General features: G+C 39.8%; 1 long non-coding RNA gene across 1 annotated transcript in view; it reads left to right on the top strand.

Moving 5' to 3' along the window:
• The window catches only part of LOC106951717 (uncharacterized), an 11,836-nt gene extending 8,913 nt beyond the window's left edge, over positions 1-2,923 (top strand). Inside the window, exon 2 of the long non-coding RNA XR_001425855.1 lies at positions 1,074-2,923. This is a non-coding gene — a long non-coding RNA (uncharacterized LOC106951717). The remainder of the gene's footprint in view (positions 1-1,073) is intronic.
• The last annotated feature ends 3,958 nt before the right edge of the window (positions 2,924-6,881 follow it).

The following is a 6,881-nucleotide window of genomic DNA, read 5'->3' as shown; positions in this document are numbered from 1 at the left end:
AAAAAAAAAAAAAAAAAAAAGCCCAATCACTTAAAAACACACACAGAGGGAATATAACGTCACAAATCAGCAGGAACTGCCCGTCACCTAGCAACCCCACCGAAGCCAATTTTGTTACCTAGCAACCCCAGGGAAGTTCCAGCACATATGGTCAGCTGGTTTTACCGCTGCATGCAATGGCTGCTGGAAAAGACATGTGTTTTGTTGTTGACTTACTATCTAGAAGCCAATTTATGTATTCTTGTTGGTTGTGCAGGAGGCTCCTCGTCTGCTTTTCAAAGCAGTTGTATAATTACGCATTGGTTTTCAAGTTTGAGTGTAAGTGTTGAGTTGGGGGCGGGGGGGTGGCCAGCAGCAGCTTGGAACAAGACGCCCTAAAACACCTTAAAGGAGATCAGAATAGGCAGAACTGATCAGACTGAAAAATGACAATGAACATGTTTTATATAGACCATCAATCCATCCAGCAAAACAGATCACCTTTAAAAGAAGCAGAAACAACTTTGACACATTCTGTTAAATTTGGTCCCTTTGTTTGACACAAAATCATTAAAGAGAAAAGAGCTTGGAGGAAAGAACGCTCTTATGTCCTTGATACAAGAAGCATAAGCAAATAACGCCATCAGTAATCCACACTTAATAATCACAAGATGAAGTGATATCAAGTGTGCTGATGACTGACGGATAGAAAGGAAAAACAACAGCAGAGTCCCGTTAGCAACGGGCTAACCCTCCTCCTTCTTCCCTCCAAACATAAACCTAATTAGAATTGATTTATTATGGATCGGCTCCTTTATCAGGTGAGGGAGGGAATTACAGTGGCGAGCAAAAGGGCAGCGGCGGCCATTCCTGAACAGTAAAATCAATTTGAATTGACTGAGCTGCATCGCACTGAGAATGCAGCTCTCACTGGATGTTTCAGTCACTTTAACAACCAGAACTGCATGTTTCAGTGTGAATCTTGAAGAAAAGAGGAATGTGGATGTATGTTGTGCGGTAACACAGCCACTCCTCGTTGCTGAATGAATCACCGGACTCTCACTGCTCCTCTTTTTTTCTGTCTTCCTCCTCAGAGTCTCGTTTTCTGGTTCCTGGCGGCTCGTCTAACCCTCTCCAGCTCCGGCTCCTTTTCTCTCCACGGGCAACTTTAAAAACTTCATCAATATGTTAATGACTTAATCTTTAAACACTTAAAGAAACCATTAATAAACATTGATTTGAACACTTGCCACCAGTGACTCACATTAATCCAGTGCAAATAGCAGATACACAAACTGCAGCGGAGGGCAATTTGTGGAGGATTACCAACGGAAAATGGACATGAGAGACACCGATCACATTTTCAGAGGCCGAGGAAAAACGAGGAGACGGCTCAACCTTCTTCCTTCATTTGTTAAGGCCAAAGATCTTTGTAAAAAGAAAAAAACACTTAAATAGAAATAATGTTGATTATAAAAAAACATCATTACTTTCAATGTTTTGTCTTTACAAGAAAAGAAAACTTTCAGATATATGTTGGATTCCCCAATAACAATGATTTGAAATCAACATAAAATGACATATTTTCATTTCACTGCTTTTCAGGATAAAGGTTGTAATGTTTTCATTTAAATTAATCTAATCAAGCTCGATTTATCCTTGTGAACGCGCTGCTAAATGTGCCAACGGCGGAGAAACAACTCAGCGTTACAGTGAATCTGTTCATGTGCCATCATCACATGAGCAGTAAAAGTATCTCTAATAGATATTTTTAATACTATACAAGATGCTCATCAAATTAAATATTTGCTTTTGTGTCGTCCTTTTCACCCACGTTGTTTTATCTTCACTGTTAACAACTGAAATGAAATGTAACAGAAACATCATTTAATGTCTCACAGCAGCAAAGTGAATAAAAACAAAAAAATTACACTCACAGCATTTTCTTTCAGAAATGCTGTGAGGTTTGAACAACTCAAAAAGATTATGGATGAAGCTGCTTGTTTTTGCTGAAATGTAGCATCTCTTACAAGTATTATAAATTCTTAAAAAGTTGATTAATGACCCTTTGAAATCAAGGAGGATAAAGGAAGATTTTGGTTTTAAGGACCAACAACAAACCCGTAGATGTAGTTGGTCTGTCAGCTGGGAAGTTGGTCAGCTTTGTCCCTTCACTGGTTTCCCATAGAAAATAAAATAAAAATAACATTTAAATCATTTTAGGATGACGTAAGTTCTCAAAAACTAAATAAAAATGCAAGAGATGAGGTTAATGAGAGTTTTCTTACATCACTTAGTGATTTCTACATGACTTTTTAAAAATATATCCCTAATATTTCTTCTAAAGAACCCAGATATAACTGTAACATTGAATTATCATCTTAATCCACACCTTGAGTGCCCTAATGGGCTGTCGTTCCTCTCCTATATATCTCAGGATAACACCTTTCACACAAAGCTAAAGTCTCCCCGAAGCCCCACGGACACGGCTTTAACGCCTCGTGTTGTTGGAGTACATTTTTCCTGTTTGCTTTAGATAACAAATCTTCGGTTGACCCCGAGGGTTAGGGGAGCATTACAAATTAATCCCAGTTTTAATAAGTCTGTCTTAAGCCTGGGATCTGTACTCAAGAAAGAAAGAAAGGAGGAAAAAGGGGGAGGGAGAGAATAAAGGGATCTAAGAGGAAAAGAAATATATTAAAGCCTGTGATCACAGGCAGCTTTTCTTGTTTGTTATCCCTCCGTTTTACCTTTAATCCAATACTTGCTAATCCAATTTGTCTTTCGGGCTTCGACCCTAACTTCTCTTCTTACGCCTTTTTCCCCCAAATTCGCCGAGGCCTCGACAGTCGGTGACGACCGCGCCTCCTTCAGCAGTCAATCAGAATCAAACCTTTGACTTCACAAACTGTACAATAACAGAAAAAACCTCCGAAACCTTTTTGCTTTTTAAAAAATGAGGATATTGGTAATAGTTGTTTTTAAAAAGTATGCGGTTGTTCTTGGCAAGTTGTAGCTTGAATATGCATGAAGAGTCGTAATCAGATCTTGGGCAGTCACCCACTGAAGGGGAATATCGGGGAACACAAAGGGATTGATTTAATTACTTGGAGTGGGCCTGTGCTTCGGAGCTGCCTTGTTAGGCAGGAGTGAAAGGGGTGGCGGTATCCTTGTGCTATTTTTGTGAGGGTTGGGGGGGTTTGGAGAAGGTTAAGGAGGGTGGAAGGGGGGTTAAGGAGTGCGGAGCAGTTGCAGATGGTGGGGGTACGGCGCTGGTCTAGCTTCTTAAGTCACCAAAACTAATCCCGAGTATAAAGCTCTCCTGATTGAAAAGACCCGCATTGATTGCAAAAAATGGAAATAGAGCATTCTCTGTTTAACGTCAGACTGGCCAGTTTTCATTCTTCTCTGCCTCCTTCAAGATGTGCTAAATTGTGATGACAGTATGTGATGACACACAATATTCCTTTTATTTAGAGCATAAGTAGAGCTAACTTCATGCCTTTTCAGTGATCTTGTGCCACAGGACAGATCTAAAATTGACGGACGTTTACATTAAACCTCTGCAGAAGAAATAAAGAACCCACACTGTGTCGACTGTCTTCTACTCTTCAAGTCAAATAAATTTAGCCAGTTTTAGATTTTGAACCTAAATGTGAGTTTGTGAAAGATGAACTTACAGCAGTAAACCATCAAATACACATCAACATTTTGATGTGTACTGATGATTTTTACAATGCAATGTCTGATACTTTTTTTCACAACTGTTGACCATATGATATGTTTTTAATGTTTTTATGATGTCTTTGAATTGTCTTGTTGCTGAAATCTGTTCAAGGATAATTACAGGCTACACTGCAAAACCACAAAATCTAACCAAGTATTTTTGGTTTAGCTTCTGGTGCAAATGTCTTAGAACAGTTAAAATAACATGAAATGAACTTATAAGGAACTTTTTAGGAAGAAATATGAAAATTAATTCCTTAATTTTGATGAAAAAGTTCCAGTTCCATTGGTGGATTTTTTCCCCCCGTAAGTGAAATAATCTGCCAACATTAAGGAATTATTGACTTAAACAAGCTCCTATTTCTTGCTGAAAAGTCACCTATGAGTTAGTTTTGTCTTATTTCAAGCGTATTAAGATGTTTGCATTGGAAACCTGGTCAGATTTTGTGTTTTTGCAGTGCAGCCTCATGTGTGCAGCCTGCTGCTCTCATTTTGGCATTTGTCGTCGTCCGGACATGGTGACACATTTAAGGGTCTTTAGAGGAAAACAAAGCTCTTGAGGTATGCTCAAGGAGGCCATGTATGTGAGCCTGAAAGGCAGAGCTCACCTGATAGCTGCCTGAGAGGTGTTTTCACCAAAAGCTCTCCTTTCTGCCACACGGAGTCAGACAATAAAGCCAGTCAGAGTGGGTTCTAGTGCCTTGTGCTCTGCAGGCACCGGTGACAACGAAGCCCTTAATCATCTCATGACAAAAGCCAAAAGGCATCATCCTATTAAGCAGTGTGCTTCGCTGCTAATATGAGCTACTGCCCAGGAACCTTTCTTAGAGCGTTGTGCTATTAAAGCGCTTCTGAGCCAGTCAGCGGGAACCTACGCCCATTCACCTTTCATCTGGTGGCCCGTTGTTCGGCGGCCATAGTGAAGGCCGGCTCAAGATGTTAGTGATCTCATTACAGCGGCTGTGAGGAAGAGAATCAAAACGTGAGCATCTCCCTTCCTTTGCTTTCCCCTCCCTTCCAGCTTCCCGTCCGACAATCCGTCTTCCTCACACAGCCATAAATTGATTATTGCTTCTCATTCACAAAATGCTTCTTTTTTTTTTATTATTTACCCATCCGCCCCCCTGTAGCACCGTCTTTTTTTCATCCTCCCGTCTCGGGGAGGGTTGGCTGAATGGGCGACCAGGTTGAAAAGCGAGGAGGCCCCCGGCATCACAAAAAACGCTCAGATTTCTCATTTAGTTGTCTTTATGCTGTGAGCGCCATGTGGTCCTTGAAGGTGTTGAAAACATGGGAAGCAGCAGAAGGATCAGAGCAATCTCATTAGCATTCGCTCAGAAATGGAGTGGCCCAGCTTTATGGCGGGGCCGGCTCCTCGGTTGGGCCCGAGACGGCCGCCTCCAGCCGCTGCGCCCTCCGCCTCTTTGTGCCTTTGTGTCCTTTCAAGTTTCTTTCCGTCATGTCAGGCTGTTTTCCTCGCCGAGATGCTGCCAAGAGAATCATGGGAAAATAAAATATGGCGCCGAGGTCAGACTTTTGATTACATTACGAGAAGAAATATGAACGAACTTTAGATTTTCACGTAAAACAGCAGAAGTATGGCAGCACGTTTTTAATTCCTGATGTGAATAAAGCGCCTCATTTAGGATTCATCTGCTGATGATGAATCAGCAGATGAATCCATCTGTGGCTGTAAACTGACAGAGTTTACAGCAACTATCTCGCTGCAGTTTTCTAACACTTTATTCAGAGTAATTGAAAAGCTGCATGATGTGAGACTACTGCTGCATTTCCATTAACTTTAAAACTGCGCAAATCGAAGAAACTCAAGTTTTTGCGCTCAGATGAGGAATTTCTCAGCCGTATTGAAACACTTTTATCCCATCGAACGAGTTACGTGATCAAATGGAAAGGAAACCCAAAAAAGCACAAACATCTGAGAACAGAAATTGAGTTTACAAATGTAAGACAGATTTCAGTTTAAGAGTCATAATTTTGTTCTCGTCCTTAGAAGGAGATTTAATATAAGTTACTGTTTTGTTTTTTCTCATACGCAGCTACAGGTTTGGGAACTGGCTTCGTGTTTCACAAACTTTTGGCTTCATCTGTGTTTATTAAATCTGTGTTTTTTGTATGTTTCAGGTTTTAGAAGCTGGTAAAGATCATACAGCTCTGAAAAAAATGAAGAGCCGCATTGAAAACCTCCTGGTTTTCCCACCAAATAATGATTCCCGAACTCTTCCTGAGTTAAAAACATTAGTGTTGTTGTTTCTAAATGAATATGAACTTGTTTTCTTTGCATTGTTGAGGTCTGAAAGCACTGCATCTTTTTTATTTTGACCATATATCACTTTCTACTAATAAAAACTAAATTTTTGCTTTAAATTTCAGAGACATGATGTCAGTAGTTCATAGAATAAAAGAACAAAGTTCATTTTACTCAAACATGAACCTATAAAGAGTAAAATTTGATCATTTTAAGTGTTTTTTTTTCCAGAGCTGTACTTTAAAACTGAGTTATTCTTCGAGTCTTTGCTTCTCTTTGATTTGTAGTAATGGAAGTTTTTCATTTTCTTTTACATCTTTCTGGTTTCGGTTTAAAACATTTCGGATCAGTTTATCTGATCAGCTTTTCTACTTCGTGTGTTTCTTTCTCCAGCTTTTCTTTTATCTGTCTGGACAAACTCGTCTCACTCAGTTTTAGAGCTAAATGCACCAGAACCAACATGTTGTGCTGCCTTCATCTGAACATGCTTCAACAGGTTTTCCATCATTCGACTAAACGTGCTACTAAATTATTTGCCATGTGAAAATATTATTTTTACTCAAACCAGTGATTTATCTGCCTAATGATCTGAAGTGTAGATGTATTTCTAACTGGCTACGGTTAGAAAGTCTGTATCGTTTTACGCTGAAATACGTCATGTGTGTTAAATCAACATATTTTTGACGTTACCGTGGCAACACTACTCCTAAAAGGTCCACATACAGCATTCAAAATGCCAAACGTCAGCGTAGGAACGTACCGAGGTGAAGTTGTGCAGTTTGGGTGTGTAATAGTGAACAGCTGCTGTTCATTTGGTAAATATAGAACAACGATGAGGTCGGCATTTTGCTTTCCCAGCTGATTTCATTTCGTTCATCGTTGCATAAGTCGTTCTGCAATCTTTATGTCA

Source organism: Poecilia latipinna, unplaced genomic scaffold, assembly GCF_001443285.1.
Source record: "Poecilia latipinna isolate Pla-1442-1.1 unplaced genomic scaffold, P_latipinna-1.0 Scaffold469, whole genome shotgun sequence".
NCBI lineage: Eukaryota > Metazoa > Chordata > Actinopteri > Cyprinodontiformes > Poeciliidae > Poecilia > Poecilia latipinna.
The sequence above is the reverse complement of the archived record's forward strand: the minus strand, read 5'-3'. Positions and strand labels throughout refer to the sequence as shown.